At 40.3% G+C, this 17,525-nt stretch overlaps 1 pseudogene; it reads right to left on the reverse strand.

Annotated features, from left to right (window-relative positions):
• Nucleotides 1–290: 290 nt before the first annotated feature.
• LOC144381859 (nucleosome assembly protein 1-like 1 pseudogene) lies at nt 291–1,694 on the reverse strand (annotated as a pseudogene).
• Nucleotides 1,695–17,525: the final 15,831 nt, after the last annotated feature.

The raw sequence follows: 17,525 nt of genomic DNA on the forward strand, positions 1-17,525 counted from the left end.
TTTGTTTATCCATTCACCCAGCCATGGACATTTGGGTTGTTTCATTCTTTTGGCTGTTACGAGATGCTGCTATGAACACTGATGTACAAATACCTATTCAAGTTCTGCTTTCACTACTTTTGGGTATAACTAGAAGTGTAATTCGTGGATTATATACATGATATTATGTTTACTTTTTTGAGGAGCTACGATAATTTTTTCTAGGTGCCTGTACCATTTTACTTTCCTCCCAGCAACGCCCAAAGGTTCCAATTTCTCTATATCCTTGCCAATAATTATTTTTTTAAAATTATATTTGACATTTTTATTTTAGGCTGCAAAAACAAAAAAAAGCAAACAAACAATAACAACAAAGAAACTTGAAATAGGCTTGTCAAATGATGTAAAATCATCCTTTCCAGGGGAGCAGAAGGTAAACCATCCTGCTTCACTGCTGCTTGCACTCTGCTGGGTTTTGATCCTTCTTTGAGTCATAGTCTGGATCATTTTCCTCATCTCTTTCTTCTTCCCCTTCCTCATCTGCTTCTTCACCTTCTTCATCATAATCATCATCATCATCTTCGATAGTTTCTCCACTAAAGTATAACACTGATCTTGGGATTATACGCTCACGTAAAAAGTGACCAATTTCAAAGTCTGCAGCAAGGATAGCTTCAGCAGCATCATCCAGATCTCCACTCTCAGGAACTTCAGGAGGGGCAAAAAAATTAAAGAAAGAGTCACTGGAAACTGTTTTGGTCACAGTACAAACTGTCCCACATCCCTTGTGTTTCTGCTTCTTCTTAATGGTTTTCAAAGTGACATTCTTTCCTTTTTTCCAATCTATCTGGCACCCTGTACAACCCATAATTTCTGGTCCATTGAAAGAAAAGGGATCAGAATCATCTGGTTCTGACCTCATCCTATATGTCTTTGTCAACCCATCATTTGTGAAATATTCATTGGGTTCAAAGTGAAATTCTAAGACAAAACTCATGGGCTGGCCAACATCTGAGAACTTCACTTTAATATCTTTCAAGTGCTTCAAAATAGGTTCATCATGTTCCTGAACCATATCAATGAGCAAGTCAACGTTCTTAAAACAGTCAACCGGAATTCAGGAATTCCCTTGGGGTCTTCTTTTTCTTCATCCTTTTTCTCATCTTCAATCTTGGCTTTTTCTTTCAGCTCCTCCAAAATTTCATCCTCCTCATCTGGTTTCCATTCACATTCTTCTTCCGTAGGTTCATAAATTGCATTAATGATCTCAAATCGCTTATCAAATAGAGGCTGATAGAGAACAGCATATTTTCTTTCAAGATCATGAACTTCCTCATAGAATTTGGCTTCTATCTGTGCACATTTAACTTGAAGATTTTTGAGAGCATTCACTCATCTTTTAACTACCCTAGGCAAGCTTTCAGTGTATCCTGTTGGTGTTTCTACCAGACCATCAAGTCTTTCTTGAAGGGCTGCAAAAATCTGAGGATTTTGCATCATCTGAACAGTCAGCTGACGTGCTTTGATTTTTGTTTCTTCACCAGTTTCTTCTTCTTCTACTTCTTCAACATCTTCCAAATCTTGATCAAGTTCAGACTGTTCTTTGTTGTCAACGTCTGCCATGTTGTAAGAACTCCAAATATCGGTGGCTAGCACGGGGAGCCAGGCGGTCGGAGCTGTGCAGGCAGTGACTCAGGACGGCGGTGTGAGGAGCAGGAGGCCTAATTATTTATGTTTTTAAAAAGATTTTATTTATTTGTCAGAGAGAGAGAGAGCACAAGCAGGGGGAGTGGCAGGCAGAGGGAGAAGCAGGCTTCCTGCTGAGCAAGGAGCCCAATGTGGGACTCAATCCCAGGACCCTGAGATCATGACCTGAGCTGAAGGCAGACGCTTAACCGACTGAACCACCCAGGCCTCCCTATTTATGTTTTTTTTTTTTAAGATTTTATTTATTTATTTAACAGAGACAGAGAATGCATAAGCAGGGGGAGTGGCAGGCAGAGGGAGAGGGAGAAGCAGACTCCCTGCTTGGCAGGGAGCCCAATGTGGGGCTCAATCCCAGGACCCTGGGATCATGACCTGAGCCAAAGGCAGACGCTTAACCGACTGAGCCGCCTAAGCATCCCTATTTATGTTTTTTTTGATAGTTGCCATCCTATTGGGCATGAAGTAGTGTCTTATGGTTTTGATTTATACTGTCTGAATGATTAGTGATGTTGAGCATCTTTTCATGTGCTTATTGGCCATTTGCATATCTTCTTTGGAGAAATGTCTAACAAGTCTTTTGTTCATTTTTGAATTGGGGTGTTTGTTTTTGTTGTTTTGAGTTTTAGGAGTTCTATGTATTCTAGATATTAATCCTTTATCAGATGTATTTGCAAATATTTTCTCCCTTTCTATGGGTCTCCTTTTCACTCTCATGTTAGTGTCCTTTAAGGTGCAAAAGTTTTAAATTTTGAACAAATTCAATTTATCTTATTTTTCTTTTGTTGTATTTGCTTTTGGAGTCATATCCAAGAAATCATCGCCAAATCCAATGTCCAAATGAAGTTTTCCTCTGTTTTCTTCTAAAGGTTTTATGGTTTTAGTTTTTACCTTTAGGTCTTTAATCCATTTGGAGTTAATTTTTGCATATTGTGTAAGGTACAGGTCCAAATTCATTCTTTTGCATGTGGATATCCAGTTTTCCCAGCACCATTTGTTGAAAAGGACAAGATTTTCTTTTGAATGTAGCAGAAAACATATTACCTCTGAGGTTCTCAAACTTGCCCAGGTCAGGACACCCTTAGCATCTTAATACCTTTTTTTATGGTGCATTGAGTCCAAAAGAAATACCCAACAATCCCACTCATTGAATAGTTAGGTCTAAACAAACTAATATGTATTCATTCTTGAACAACTTAGCCACTTGAAAAAAATACAACACATAAATTGAAAGAAAAAATACTATTTTAATTTTATTCTTAAATAACACAAATACTTCCTAATGCAGTGTGTGTTGGGTGATGCGTAACATCTCAGACCTTGGAATCAGATTGGATACTGGAATCAGATGATGCCCTCATTTCCTGTTCACATTGGTCTTTGAGTGATTTTGCTTTCTGTCTCTACAATTGTGGAGAACTCACCCTTGCAGAGATACGATGTCACTGAATGTAAGTAGTGTGGTCTGATGTTGGAACTGTGAACTATTTTAAGCTAATAGTTCACATGGTGTCTGAAAGACGTCCGGCATCTCTGTGCTTGCCTTGAGCATGGCACCCTATGAATTTGCTGTGGCATCTCAGCATTTGGTGCAGTTTGGGGATGCTATCTTAGCTGATACAACTTCTTTAACTTTGATGACCTTCACCTCCACCTCTCCCTTAGCCAGCTGCTCTGATGACCACCCTAGTTCTTGCCTGATCTAGAAGATATTTACCTTTTACTCCTATATTCTACTCTTTCATACCTTGATCACATTATCCTGTTGTCTATCTCACATTCTTTCTCCTGATTGCTACTTTTACTTCATGAAAATCTCAAAGTTCTTCACTTTTCCCCTTCCCGCCAATCCATCAGCTTCTTTCTGCTTAAGCATTTCCCCATCTAGCCCATCATTCAACATCTCTACTTATGTCCCCAGCCCACTGAACATTAAAAGCTCCATGGCAATTGGGGTTAGTAATCTCTAACATCATTAAGACCCTAAACATTGCCTGAAGATCTTTTATATAAGTTCTTCACGGCTATCCCAAGATGATCCCCAACTTTCCCCTCATTTCTCAAAATCCCCGCTATAATGCCTTCAGCCTCATAATTAGTGGTCTCCATGAACTTTACTGAGGAAACAAAAATCATTGCCCTCATGCTAGAACTCCCTTAGCTCTCTCCACCCGCCACCCATAAACATCTCCATCTCTACTCAGACATCTTCCTCTCCTCACGGTTCAGTAAAGGAGGGTCCCTTGCATCTGTCAAGGAGAGTCCCACCACCTCTGTTCACATGCCCCATTTGTCCCTGAGGATGCACACTCCACCTTCTCTACCTGCTGTCTGCTCTGGCAAGCCAAGCCCTTGCCCTCTGGCTTCTGGTGGGGTTTGGCCAATGGACTCTGTCAGGAGACTGGGGAGTGGAAGGAGAAGAAGGTCTGTTGATTGAGCCCCCCGCCCCCTCTGTGACCAGCCCTGGGTTGACAGTGGCTGCCTGTCTCTGTCAAGCCAAAGTTCCTGCTGGGCGGTCCTCTCTTAGAGCTGGGACACTTTCTCCTCTGGTCCCTTTAGGCCACAGGTGGCAGTGGCTTCTGCTACTAGGCCAGGAATGCTCTGCTCTTCCCCTTTGGTTACTACCCCTGTCCACACCCTGGTAAACAGGTCCTTCATTGAGCTCTCTTTGAACACCTGTTTTGAGCGTGTCATCTGTTTCCTGTTGGGACCCTGGGATACAGATCCACCCTCTATACTTCCTTATGGCAGTTCTTTCTAGAAGATGCCGTTCTCTGGCTGGTGGTCATGCTGATGATAAACTAATAATAATATACCATTAACTATGATTTATTAAGCAGTTTTGACATTCTAGGTGCCATGACAATAGTTTAGCATGTGTGATCTTATTTAAATACTGAAACTGCTGCCATTTGTTCACAGCCCCCTTTTACAGATGCGGGACTTGAGATTGACCGAGGATAGGCAATTTCCCCAAGATCACACACTAGAAGTAGCAGAGTTGGAATTTGAGCCCAGGACTGTGAGGGACTCACCTGTTAGACATCTAACCACAAGGACACATGTCCTCATTATCAGTCCAGATGGGTTGTCATGACTTTCTAAAAGCAAAGAAGAGACCAGGAAAAAGTCCAACACGGTTTGCAGTGTCAAACTGATGTTACTATTTTGGGGGTTTAAATTTGGTGTTTGAGTCCTTTGGTTTATGAGGAATGCAAAGCAGCCAGCTCTGGAGTTGCAGCTTATTCCATCAGCGTCGTGCTGCAGAGCTGGAGTGCAGTGGGGACAAAACGTTTGTGGCAGTGAGCAAGGATGAGCGGGGGGGGGACTGCACAGGGACAGTAAGTCTAAACACAACCTTCTTGCTCCTCATTCCATCAGGGAAAGGAGCATTTGTACGCCACGGGGACTGACTTTTAGGTTAAGCTCTGCTCTGCCCTGCCATGGAAAACATTCATGGCCCTTCAGTGAAGTGCTTTCTTCACGAGGGACTGAGTGATACCAGAAAACATTAGGAAAGTTCTCCAAGAGAACAACTATTGTGCCCTGTGTAAGAAAACAACTCTAGTGGTGCCCCCTGGGTGGCTCCTTTCTTCTCACACTGCAGCCACTCTTTACTCTGGTCACCAAATGTGTGGCTGTTTCCCCCCACCAAGCAATTCTCTGCCACACCAGCTGGGTGTCCTACAACTTAGCCCAATTCTGACACTATCCACCCAGAGATAGTGTGGATCCCACAGGTTAAGGTCTCAGGCCCACAGAACTGCTCCCACCCCACTCCCGATGCCAATCACAAGCAGCAGGCGCCCAGGTCACCCACAAACTTCTGCCCGACTTGGCTGCAAACCCGAGGTTCCCAAGATCCCCTCCTTGAGTTTAATGGATTTGCTACAGTGGCTCCCAAAACTCAGGGAAACACTTACTTACATTTAGCAGTTTATTAAACATGTGATAAAGGATACAGATGAGTAGCCACATGAAGAGATACGTAGGGGGAAGTCTGGGAGGGTCCTGAGTGCAGGAGTCTCTGTCCTTGTGGAGTTGGGGAGTGTCATCCTCCAGGTGTGGATGTGTTCAGCAATCTGGAAGCTCTCTGAAGCCCATACTGTTGAGATTTGATGGAGGCTTCCTCATGGAGGCATAACCAATTATCAACTCCATTTCCAGCCCCTCTCCCTCTCTGAAGGACAGGGGACAGGGCTGAAAATAGCAAGCTTCTAATCATGGCTTGGTCTTTCTAGTGACCAGCCCCCAGCCAGGAGCCATCCAGGGGCCCAACCAGAGTCACTTCATTAGAATAAAAGTTGCTTCTAGTACTCTTAGGAAATTACAAGGGTTTTAGGAGCTCTGTACCAGGAACCAGGGGCAGATGCCAATATACATATTTTCTATCATCTCAGATTCTCTCACCTAGAAAATGGTTGATATTCCAAAGTCTCTTTTGGAGCCTCTACAAAATGCTGTCTGTTCTCAGGTAGATCGAATGATGGGTGGGGATGTGCTGTTGAGAAAGAGTGAAACAGAAACATTTTTTCTTGATTTTCTTTTCAAGATGTTGGGGGTAATTAGGCCGGGAAGAATGTAAGCGGAGATAAACATAATCCTCATTCTTGCCTTGACCTCTTTAGCTTTGGCCAGTGCTTGGATAATGAACACATATCTAGTAACTGTGATTCAAATAAATCCTTTCTCAATACTTGCCCTTGAAATCCAATGATTTCCTCCTGAATCTAAGCATCGCTTTCAGAGATAGCACAAGGGGAGTCCAGCAAATGCATAATTTAGATTCTTCCACAGAACATCTGCTAAGTTTCTATCTTTTGCTATTCTGGGGAAATGGGCTGGATACGTCAGAAAGATCTGAGAGTTCTAGAGCCAGTTCTGAGCAGCTTGCCCCTGGCTTCCTCTCCTATTGCCCTCATCTACCTTCTGGTCTGCCCCCATCAGAGGTGCTTTGTGAGCAAAAGGCAACTGGCTGAAGAGGATAGTCCTTCTCCAAGCCTCGGAGAGCCCCAGAGGTCCAGAATTCTTTTACGTGTCAGAGCTACATGGCTTCCTATTCTACTTTTGTTAGGTCTTCACTTTCTCTTCTGCCATCTCGACTCTTTGGCTTTGGGATTTATTTATACCTAAGAATAGGGGAAGAAAGGAGAAATGTGGCTCTGTCATCATGGACTACTGTTCCATTTATTTACCACCTACAGGGTGAATATGTGTGGTTTATCACGGTTACCAATCTTAAATCTTTTGAACCTAATAGGAACTTGGTAGAATGGACTGTACTGGGGAGCCATTATTCCATAATTTTTTCTTTTAATTATTTTTCCCCCAAAATTGAGAGATTCCGAAAGAAGACTTTTCCAAGAATTGAGTTTCTAACTTACTCCTTATCCATTTCAAAGCATTTTTTTGATTTTCCCATTAGATCATAGGAGTGTTGCTTTCTTTCTTAGCTTCTCAGATTTCTGAAGTTGAGGGAAGAAAATTCTGAAAAAGGGAAAGCCAGTGTTCTCTGAGTAGCAGCAAGAAGGAAGTGATTTTCTTCATGCCAGAGGGCAGTACTGTGGTGAGTAGCGACTCTTTCCCAATGTCACACTGCTGTTCTGGGGGCAGCTTGCTCTAGTAGCCTTAAATTATGCACTTGAATAGTAAATAAAATAAAATAAAATAAAATAAAACAAAACAAAACAAAATAATAAAAATCTTCCATCCTGTGTCACTCTATATCAGTGTTGTTTAATCTCTGTAGAAGTAAATTCTTGAAATCTAAATACTTTCCAGTATTAGGTTTCTTGGCAGAAATACTTCTGATGGCCTTGTGTTTTTTAAGGCCTAACTAGAAGCATGCCAAACCTTTTATTCTAAGTATCTTGTAAAATGTGCAATCTTTTGTTAGAAGGCTTTTTATTTGTTTGTTTGTTTGTTTGTTTGTTTATTTTAAGCCCAGAAGCTCTTCTATCACTTTTGCTGGAATCACCTGGGATATACCTGTAAAAAATTCAGAATCCTGGGCCCCACCCCAAACCTACTAAATTGGAATGTCTGAGTTGAAGCCAAGGAATCTGCATTTTTAACTTGTGCCCCGTGTTTGAGAACCTTGGTTCTAAATCACATAGACGCTAATTCCAGAGCAAAAAATTCTCAATCTGGGCCTAGACCGTTATTTCTCAACCCTGGTTGTATATTAGAATCACCTGGAGTGTTTAAAATATAAGATGTCTGGGCCTTACCCACCAACAACAGAATCTTGGTGGAGGTGGGATAGTGGAGGTAGGATTTTTTTCTTCTTTTTTTAGCTTCTCTAAGTGTTTCCAATGTGTAGCCACAGTTAGAATTTCCGATCTAAACCTAGAGGCCTAAGAATTGCCTTCAGGATGTTTGTCAATAAACTTGCTGAAATGGCATAATATACAAAAACTGGAGTGACTGCCTGGCTCACGGCGAATTCCTCCTCTCCACAGTGTAGGAATCCAGTGGCCGGAGGCCACTGACCCAGCTGAGATGCCAACCCAAGCCAAGTTCATCAGTATCTTTGCCTTGGAAGTATTTTTTGTTCTTAATTTTTTTTTCATTTTTATTTTTCCTTTACTAGACAGTTTCTCAAAATAAACATCACTTTATTTTTTTCTTGTAATAAAAATAACGCATTAGTAGGAATAAATCTAGACAATGCAAAAGGTGTAAAGCAAAAATGAAAATTACCTCCATCCAGAGAGAAATCTTATTAACATTTTGATGAGTGCCCTTCCACATTTTTTCTATGCATATATAAAAAATATGATTGTACACATACTATATTGTAATCTTTTTTTATTAAACGTAACATATCGTGGGCACTTTTCTTTATAATGAATATTGATCTTCATGATTATTTTTAAATCCATATAGCAGCATTCCACTGCATGGCTTTACCATAATGTATTTAATGAATTTTCTACTGAGAATTGAAAAAAGATACTTTCCATTTTTTCCCTGTTGTGAATAATGCCATCATGAACATATTTGTACATTAAACTTTGTATGCCTTTCCAGTTATTTCCTTAGGATAAATTGACAGAAGTAGGATTGTTGGGTAGAGAGTATGCATATTAAAAAACTGATTACATATTACCAAATTACCCCCTTTTGCAACTGATCTTCCACGGCTGTCATCATAGCCTGAGAGTGTGCTGTTCCGTGCATTACCAATACTAGCATTAGCAATCTTAAAATTATGCCAAACTGGTAGGCAAAAGTTATACTATTTGTTATTTAATTACTTTGATTACCTGATAGGGGAAGCCCTGATCAAATTCTCAGAAAATTTCCCTTGAGCCATGGAAGCCACTAGGGCTCAGTCCCATATTGGGGAAATAACAAGTGACAGAGTCTGACAAAGGCTAAGATGACATCCTACTTATTATTATTATTTTTTAGGTGTCTGCTTTTGAGGTCTCTACAGTGAAATTCCTGGCTGTTTTGATTTTCAGTTCCCCTTTTTGTCCCAAATATGTAAATTAACTTGAGAAGAATCTGGAAAAATCTTGAAGAACTTACTCACTGCCCTTTCATCCCCCTCACCTCAGGGTGAAGTAGCGTGAAACAGTGTCTGGCTCTTCAGTTTACTACATCACTGTGTCACTTAACTTTGGTCCTTACACTTCCGGCTTCAAATTTTTTTTCTCAAAAACGTTTTTTTTTTTTTTAAGGTTTTATTTATTTGAGATAGAGAGTGAGCAAGAGCATGAGCAGGGGTGGGACGGGCAGAGGGAGAGGGAGAAGCAGGTTCCCCGCTGAGTAGGGAGCCTGATGAGGAACTCGATCCCAGGACCCTGGGATCATGACCTGACCCAAAGCAGATGCTTAAGCAACTGAGCCACTGAGGCGCCTCTCAAAAACGTTCTCTTGCTTATCCAACAGTGGTTTTATTCCTTTTTTCGCACCCATTCTGTTTTTTGTTTAATTGAGGTAATATTCACACACCACAAATTTAACCATTAGCTATTTTAAAGTCTACAATTAAGTGGCCTTCAGTACATTCATGGTGGTGTACACCCATCCCATCTAGCTAGTTCCAAGACCCTTCCATCACCCCAAAAGGGAGCCCCATATCTCGTCACTCCCCATTCCTTTACGTGTGGCTCCTTTGCCAGCCTGACAAATGAGCTTAGGTATGGACAGTCAAAAGAAATGATCGAACATCGAACACTTTTCTTGTGGGGCGTGAATCTCAGCCAGGAATGCAAAAATCACCTTTTAGGATGGATATCATTAAAAAAAAAAAAAAAAAAAAAAAGACAAACCAGAAAAGAAGTGCTGGTGAAGCTGTGGAGAAATCGGAACGCTTGGGCACTGCCGGTGGGAATGTAAAGTGGTGCAGCTGCCCCGGGAAACAGTGGGGCAGTTCCTTAACAATCTAAACACAGAATCACCATGTGAGCCAGCAACTCCACATTTGGGTGTAAGCTTCAGAGAATTGGAGGTAGGGACTAAAACAGATACTTGTACGTGCATGTTCATTGCAGCATCGTTTGCAATTGCCAAAAGGTGGAAGCAACCCCAGGGACCATCCATGGGTGGACAAACAAAATGGGATACATACCTACCATGGGATATTATTCAGCCCTAAAAATCAATGAAATTCTGACACATGCTGCAACATGAATGCACCTTAAAGACATGCTAAGTAAAATAAGTCAGTCACAGAAAGACAAATACCATGTAATTTGACTTATAGGACGTGCCTAGAGTGAGTAATCAAATGCAGAGACAAAAAGAATGGTGGTTGTCAGGTGGGGAGATGAGTGTGGGCAGTTATTGTTTAATGGGTAGAGGATTTCAGTTTGGTGAAATGAAAAGAGCTCTGGAGATGGGTGCTGGTGGTTGCACAACAGTGTGAACATTCTAAATAATGCTGAACACTTAATATGGTGAAAATGGTAAACTTTATGTTATGTGTACTTTACTACAATTAAAAAAAATTACTGGGGTCATTTTCAAAGGACACAGGAGGCATCAACTGAAGGCAGTTTGACCATCAAAAAGAATAATGAGGGGCACCTGGGTGTCTCATTCGGTTGTGTCCGATTCTTGATTTTGGCTCAGGTCATGATCTCAGGGTTGTGAGATCAAGCCCTGTGTTGGGCTCCACACTCAGCGTGGCATCTCCTTGAGATTTTCTCTCTGTCTCTCCCCTCCTTGTGTGCACATGCTCGCATCTCTCTCTAGATAAATAAATAATTTTTAAAAAAAGAATAACAAGGGGTGCCTGGGTGGCTCAGTCAATTAAACATCTGCCTTTGGCTTAGGTCATGATCCCAGAGTTCTGGGACTGAGTCCCACATCGGGTTCCTGCTCAGCGGGAAGCCTGCTTCTCCCTCTCCCACTCCCCCTGCTTGTGTTCCCTCTCTCGCTGTCTCTCTCTGTCAAATAAATAAATAAAACTTTTTTAAAAAATAAAAAAGAATAACGATTGTAGGAAATGAATGTGTGTGTGTATGTGTGTGATCTTAAAATTTGTAAGTTTCTGATACTAAAAAAATTTTTAGCCACTTTTGGATACTGCTAGGGCACCAATTAACTCGTTATTCTGAAACTGCTAAATAAAGGTAAAAAAATTCTGAATACAAAAAAGATATGTGTAGAGAGAAATAACATTTGCAGCCAGTTTGAAGGATCTTTCTTTTTGGCCCTCTTATTTTGGTATCTATGTTCACTGAAAGCTGGTTATTGCCTTGTGTGTGGGCTACTTGCCAGCCTGACAGATAAGCTTGGGTATGGACATTCAAAAGAAAAATTATCAAATATCAAACGTGTTTCTTGTGGGGCATGAATCTCAGCCAGGAATGCAAAATTTCCCTTTTTTCCTTTATCTGTACCTCTAGTTGTGGAGGCAATATTATATTATTCTCTCATCAGAACTGGATTAAATCTGATCTGTTGAAAATGTAAGTTAGGACACTAAAGTTAGAAATCTCTTAAGTTGGAATTTGAGTGGTATGCAATATGATATTATGGAAATACGCATAAAATACCCTTTTCCTTCTAGATTTTGTCTGCATTTGCTATAGAACTTTATAAAAATTGTTAACCAGGGAGCGTCTAGGTGGCTCAGTTGGTTAAACAACCGACTCTTGATTTTGGCTCAGGTCATGATCTCAGGGCATTGGGCTAGAGCCTGCTTAAGATTCTCTCTCTCCCAAGGGGAACCCTCCTACCCTGTTGGTGGGAATGCAAGCTGGTGCAGCCACTCTGGAAAACAGTATGGAGGTTCCTCAAAAAGTTGAAAATAGAGCTACCATATGATCCAGCAATTGCACTCCTGGGTATTTACCCCAAAGATACAAAAGTAGGGACCCGAAAGGGTATGTGCACCCCGATGTTTATAGCAGCAATGTCCACAATAGCCAAACTGTGGAAAGAGCCAAGATGTCCATCAACAGATGAATGGACAAAGAAGATGTGGTATATATATACAACGGAATATTATGCAGCCATCAAAAGGAATGAGATCTTGCCATTTGCAACGACGTGGATGGAACTGGAGGGTATTATGCTGAGCGAAATAAGTCAAACAGAGAAAGACATGTATCATATGACCTCACTGATATGAGGAATTCTCAATCTCAGGAAACAAACTGAGGGTTGCTGGAGTGGGGGGTGGGGTGGGAGGGATGGGGTGACTGGGTGATGGACACTGGGGAGGGTATGTGTTCTGGTAAGCGCTGTGAATTGTGCAAGACTGTTGAATCTCAGATCTGTACCTCTGAAACAAATAATGCAATATATGTTAAGAAAGAAAAAAAGAAGAAGAATGTAACAGGAGGGGAAGAATGAAGGGGGGGAAATCAGAGGGGGAGAAGAACCATGAGAGACGATGGACTCTGGAAAACAAACTGAGGGTTCTAGAGGGGAGGGGGGTGGGAGGATGGGTTAGCCTGGTGATGGGTATTGAGGAGGGCACGTTCTGCATGGAGCACTGGGTGTTATGCACAAAAAATGAATCATGGAACACTATATCTAAAACTAATGATGTAATGTATGGGGATTAACATAACGATAAAAAAATTAAAAAAAAAAAAAGATTCTCTCTCTCCCTCTGCCCCTCCCCTCTGCTTGCACATATGCACAAAGGCATGTGCTCTCTCTCTTTTTCGCTCTCTCTTTTTTTCTAAAAAAAAAAAAAATTTTGTTAACCAGATTCTTCTCCATGGACCAAAACACCTCAAACAGTAGATAACACTAGCAGCTATTCATATTTTATTTAATGTCCATTTTATTAGTATTATAATTTATTTAAACATTTCTTCAAACATTAAACATAAATGATTGATTTTCCTCTAAGTATTTACATGCTACCTAAGATGAATATATCAAAATTTACACATTTAACAAATTAAATTACCCAAATGCTTAAGCATTGATTGCAAACTTATTTAATCAAACTCTTCTAAACACTAAATAAAATCATGAATCTCCTCTATCAAATGCTTCAGATAACTAGCAGGAAAGAGTGCATAGAAACATAGTGATAATTACCAAATGAATTACACTTACTAGTACAAGTTACAAATATGCTAATGCCATGAATTGATTAATTGATTGATTTCTTATATTTTTTTCTGGGGTTGCCTTTCTAGAACTGCAGAGAGTTTTACCAGCACTGAGAGGAAAAAGGATGCCTTCCCAGATTAGCTGAGGTTTCAGGATCTGGTTGTCAAGCAACTGATTCCTTGTCAAGACCCAGCATCCATTGTGCTGTTTAAGACTTTTAAATGTGAGCCACTGTAAAAAGACTGAGTCCCTTTTTATATTTCGCTTTCTCCTTTACATCAGTGAGACTTTTAAATCCATGTCTTTCAGGAGGTTTTTAGTTCTTGAAGCTTCGTGTATTTCCAAGAAATGATACATTCTTTAACTTTCACATGGTCTGCATTACCAAGCTTATCTTGCCATTAAGGCCTGATTTCTTAGTATTACTTGAAATTGATGGGTTTAATGCATTATATTTAATAAGGTCCTTCAGAGTTTTTGTCTACAAGTGAATGAGGGATCATTCCATCTTTGGGACATTTGGCTCACTGATTATCTGGGAACAATTACATATAACCACTAGTATTGATGACCTGATAGATCTCACAGTTCCCCGAGGCTCTGTTCACTTATTAAAATATCTTTTTTTCCTCTTTGTTTCTCATATTGGATAATTTCTATTTTTATCTTTTAAAAAAATCTGACATCCTCAATTTGCTCTTAAGCTCAGCCAATGAATTCTTATTTTCAGGTATTATACTTTTCAGTCATAGAATTTCCATTTGGTTCTTTTTTTATGGTGTCTGTTTCTCTGCTGAGATTTTTTTCTCTTTGTATTAATTATGAGCATATTTTCTTTTATGTCTAGACGCATAGTCATAGTAGCTGCTTAAAAATCTTTGTCTACTAATTCCAACCTCTAGATGATCTCAGAGTTAGTATCTGCTGGTTGTCTTCTAAAGATAGGTCATGATTCTCAATGGGGAAAAACTGAGAGCTTTTCTGTTAAAGTCAGGCACACGACAGGGATGTCCACTCTCACCACAATTGTTCAACATAGTACTAGAAGTCCTAGCCTCAGCAATCAGACAACAAAAAGAAATAAAATGCATGCAAATTGTCAAAGAAGAAGTCAAACTCTCTCTCTTCGCAGATGACATGATCCCTTACGTTGAAAACCAAAAGACTCTACCCCCAAATTACTAGAACTCAAGATAGCAATTCAGCAATGTAGCAGGATACAAAATCAATGCACAGAAATCAGTTGCATTTCTATATACTAACAATGTGACTGAAGAAAGAGAAATTAAGGAATCGATCTCATTTACAATTGCACCAAAACCATAAGATACCTAGGAATAAACCTAACCAAAGAGGTGAAGAATCTGTACTCTAGAAACTACAGAACACTTAAGAAAGAAATTGAGGAAGACACAAAGAGATGGAAAGACTTCTATATTCATGGATTGGAAGAAAAAACATTGTGAAAATGTCTATGCTGCCCAGAGCAATCTACACATTCAATGCAATCCCCATCAAAATACCATAAACATTTTTCACAGAGCTGGAACAAACAGTCCTAAAGTTTGTATGGAACAAGAAAGACCCCAAAACACCAGGGGAATGTTGAAAAAGAAAACCAAAGCTGGGGCATAACAATGCCTGACTTCAAGCTCTATTACAAAGCTGTGATCATCAAGACAGCATGGTACTGGCACAAACACAGACACATAGATCAATGGAACAGAACAGAGAGCCCAGAAATGGACACTCAACTCTATGGTCAACTAATCTCTGACAAAGCAGGAAAGAATATCCAATGGAAAAAGACAGTCTCTTGAATAAATGGTGCTGGGAAAATTGGACAGCCACATGCAAAAGAATAAAACTGGACCATTCTCTTACACTATACACAAAGATAAACTCAAAATGGATGAAAGAGCTAAATGTGAGACAGGAATCCATTAAAGTCCTAGAGGAGAACACAGACAGCAACCTCTTCGACCTGCATAAAGCAAACGTCTTGTAAGATACGTCTCTAAAGGTAAGGGAAACAAAAGCAAAAATGAACTATTGGGACTTCATCAAGATAAAAAGCTTCTGCACAGCAAAGGAAATAGTCAACAAAACTAAAAGGCAACCTACAGAATGGGAGAAGATATTTGTAAATGACATTACAGATAAAGGGCTGGTATTCAAGATCTATAAAGAACTTCTCAAACTCAGCACCCAAAAAACAAATAATCCAGTCAAGAAATGGGCAAAAGACATGAACAGACACTTCTCCAAAGAAGACATACAAATGGCTAACAGACACATAGACGCATGGAAAAATGCTCCACATCACTTGCCATCAGGGAAATACAAATCAAAACCACAGTGAGATTCCACCTCACACCAGTCAGAATGGCTAAAACTAACAACTCAGGAAACAACAGATGTTGGTGAGGATGCAGAGAAAGGGAAACCCTCTTACATGGTTGGTGGGAATGCAAGCTGGTACAGCCACTCTGGAAAACAGTATGGAGGTTCCTCAGAAAGTTAAAAATAGAGCTACCCTATGACCCAGCAATTGGACTACTAGGTATTTACCCCAAAGATACAAATGTAGTGAAAAGAAGAACATGCACCCCAATGTTCATAGCAGCAATGTCCACAATAGCCAAATTGTGGAGGGAGCCGAGATGTTCTTCCACGGATGAATGGATAAAGAAGATGTGATATATGGAATATTACTCAGCCATCAGAAAGGATGAGTATCTACCATTTGCATCGACATGGGTGGAACTGGAGGGGATTATTCTGAGTGAAGTAAGTCAGGCACAGAAAGACAATTTTCATATGGTTTCACTCATATGTGGAACATAAGGAATAGTGCAGAGGCCACTGGGGGTGGGGGGACTGAATGGGAAGAAATCAGAGAGGGAGACAAACCATATGAGACTCTTGACTCTGGGAAACAAACTGAAGGTTTCAGAAAGGGAGGTGGCTGGGGTGATGTGGTAACTGGGCAATGGGCATTAAAGAGGGCACGTGATATGGTGAGCACTGGGTGATATACTCAACTAATGAATCATTGAACATTATATCAAAAACTAATAATGTACTATAACTTGGCTAATTGAATTAAAAAAAAGTAAAGACAGGTCATGTTTCCCTGTTTCTTTGTATGTCACATAATTTTGGAATGTCTCCTGGATATTGTGAGTGATATACTACATAGACTCTAGACTCTGCTATGTTATCACAAAAAGCATTGATGTTTTGTTTGGGCAGGATGATAACTTGCTGAACTAAAACTGCAAACTCTGTCTTCCCTCTTTCACTCTGGCTTGGAGCTTGGCTGTGCATGTGATTCAGCGGTTGGTGATGGGTCTGGGCTGTGTTTATACATAAAACTTGGTTCTCTGGCCCTCTCATTTCTGAGACTATCCTCCTCATTTTCCAACTGCTAGTTCTGCCCAATCTCAGTTCTCCTAATCTTCAAGCCAATACGACTTAAAAAAAAAAAATCCCAGGTTTAGCCACATGGTACAGACTGGGACCACCTCTCATCACATTTAAAAAAAAAAAAAAAAAAAAGACAACTCACCCAGTGTCTTCTCTTCTTCCTTGTGTCCATCTCCTTCTAGTATCTTCCTGTTTTTGTTTGTTCTTTAGTATCTTTAGGTGGTTGCTTTAATATTTCATCCAGAGTTTATAATTGTTATTTGTGGGAAGGAACTACCCATCCATTGCCAGAACATCTTTTTAAGGTCAAGGGTTCAGCCTAAATTTTCTACCATAATATATGTTGCTCTCCTTATTCTATTTTTTTTACAGTATGAAGTGTCATCGGCCATTGAACATTTTAGTGCATCACAGAAATGATTGCAAGGGAAAGGTTTCCTCTAAACAAGGAGTACTAAAAAGGTTGGCTAAGTCTTGTATACATGTAATCCTATATTATTTTGCTGGAGTTTATGATGGACTGATCTATGCGGATTCTGATTCCACCTGATAGCAACTGCATGGTTGGAGCAAGACTTTTAACATCTCTAGGTTTGTTTTTCTTTTTATCAAAGAAAGATTGTGATTCACTGTCTTCTCTATCCGCGAAGCTGATATAGTTAAGTGATATGCTACACTTAAAAGTATTTTAGGGGCGCCTGGGTGGCTCAGTTGGTTAAGCGACTGCCTTTGGCTCAGGTCATGATCCTGGAGTCCCTGGATCGAGTCCCGCATCGGGCTCCCTGCTCGGCGGGGAGTCTGCTTCTCTCTCTGACTCTAACCCCTCTCATGTGCTCTCTCTCATTCTCTCTCTCTCAAATAAATAAATAAAAATCTTTAAA

Source organism: Halichoerus grypus, chromosome 5 (assembly GCF_964656455.1).
Source record: "Halichoerus grypus chromosome 5, mHalGry1.hap1.1, whole genome shotgun sequence".
NCBI classification, from domain to species: Eukaryota; Metazoa; Chordata; class Mammalia; order Carnivora; family Phocidae; genus Halichoerus; species Halichoerus grypus.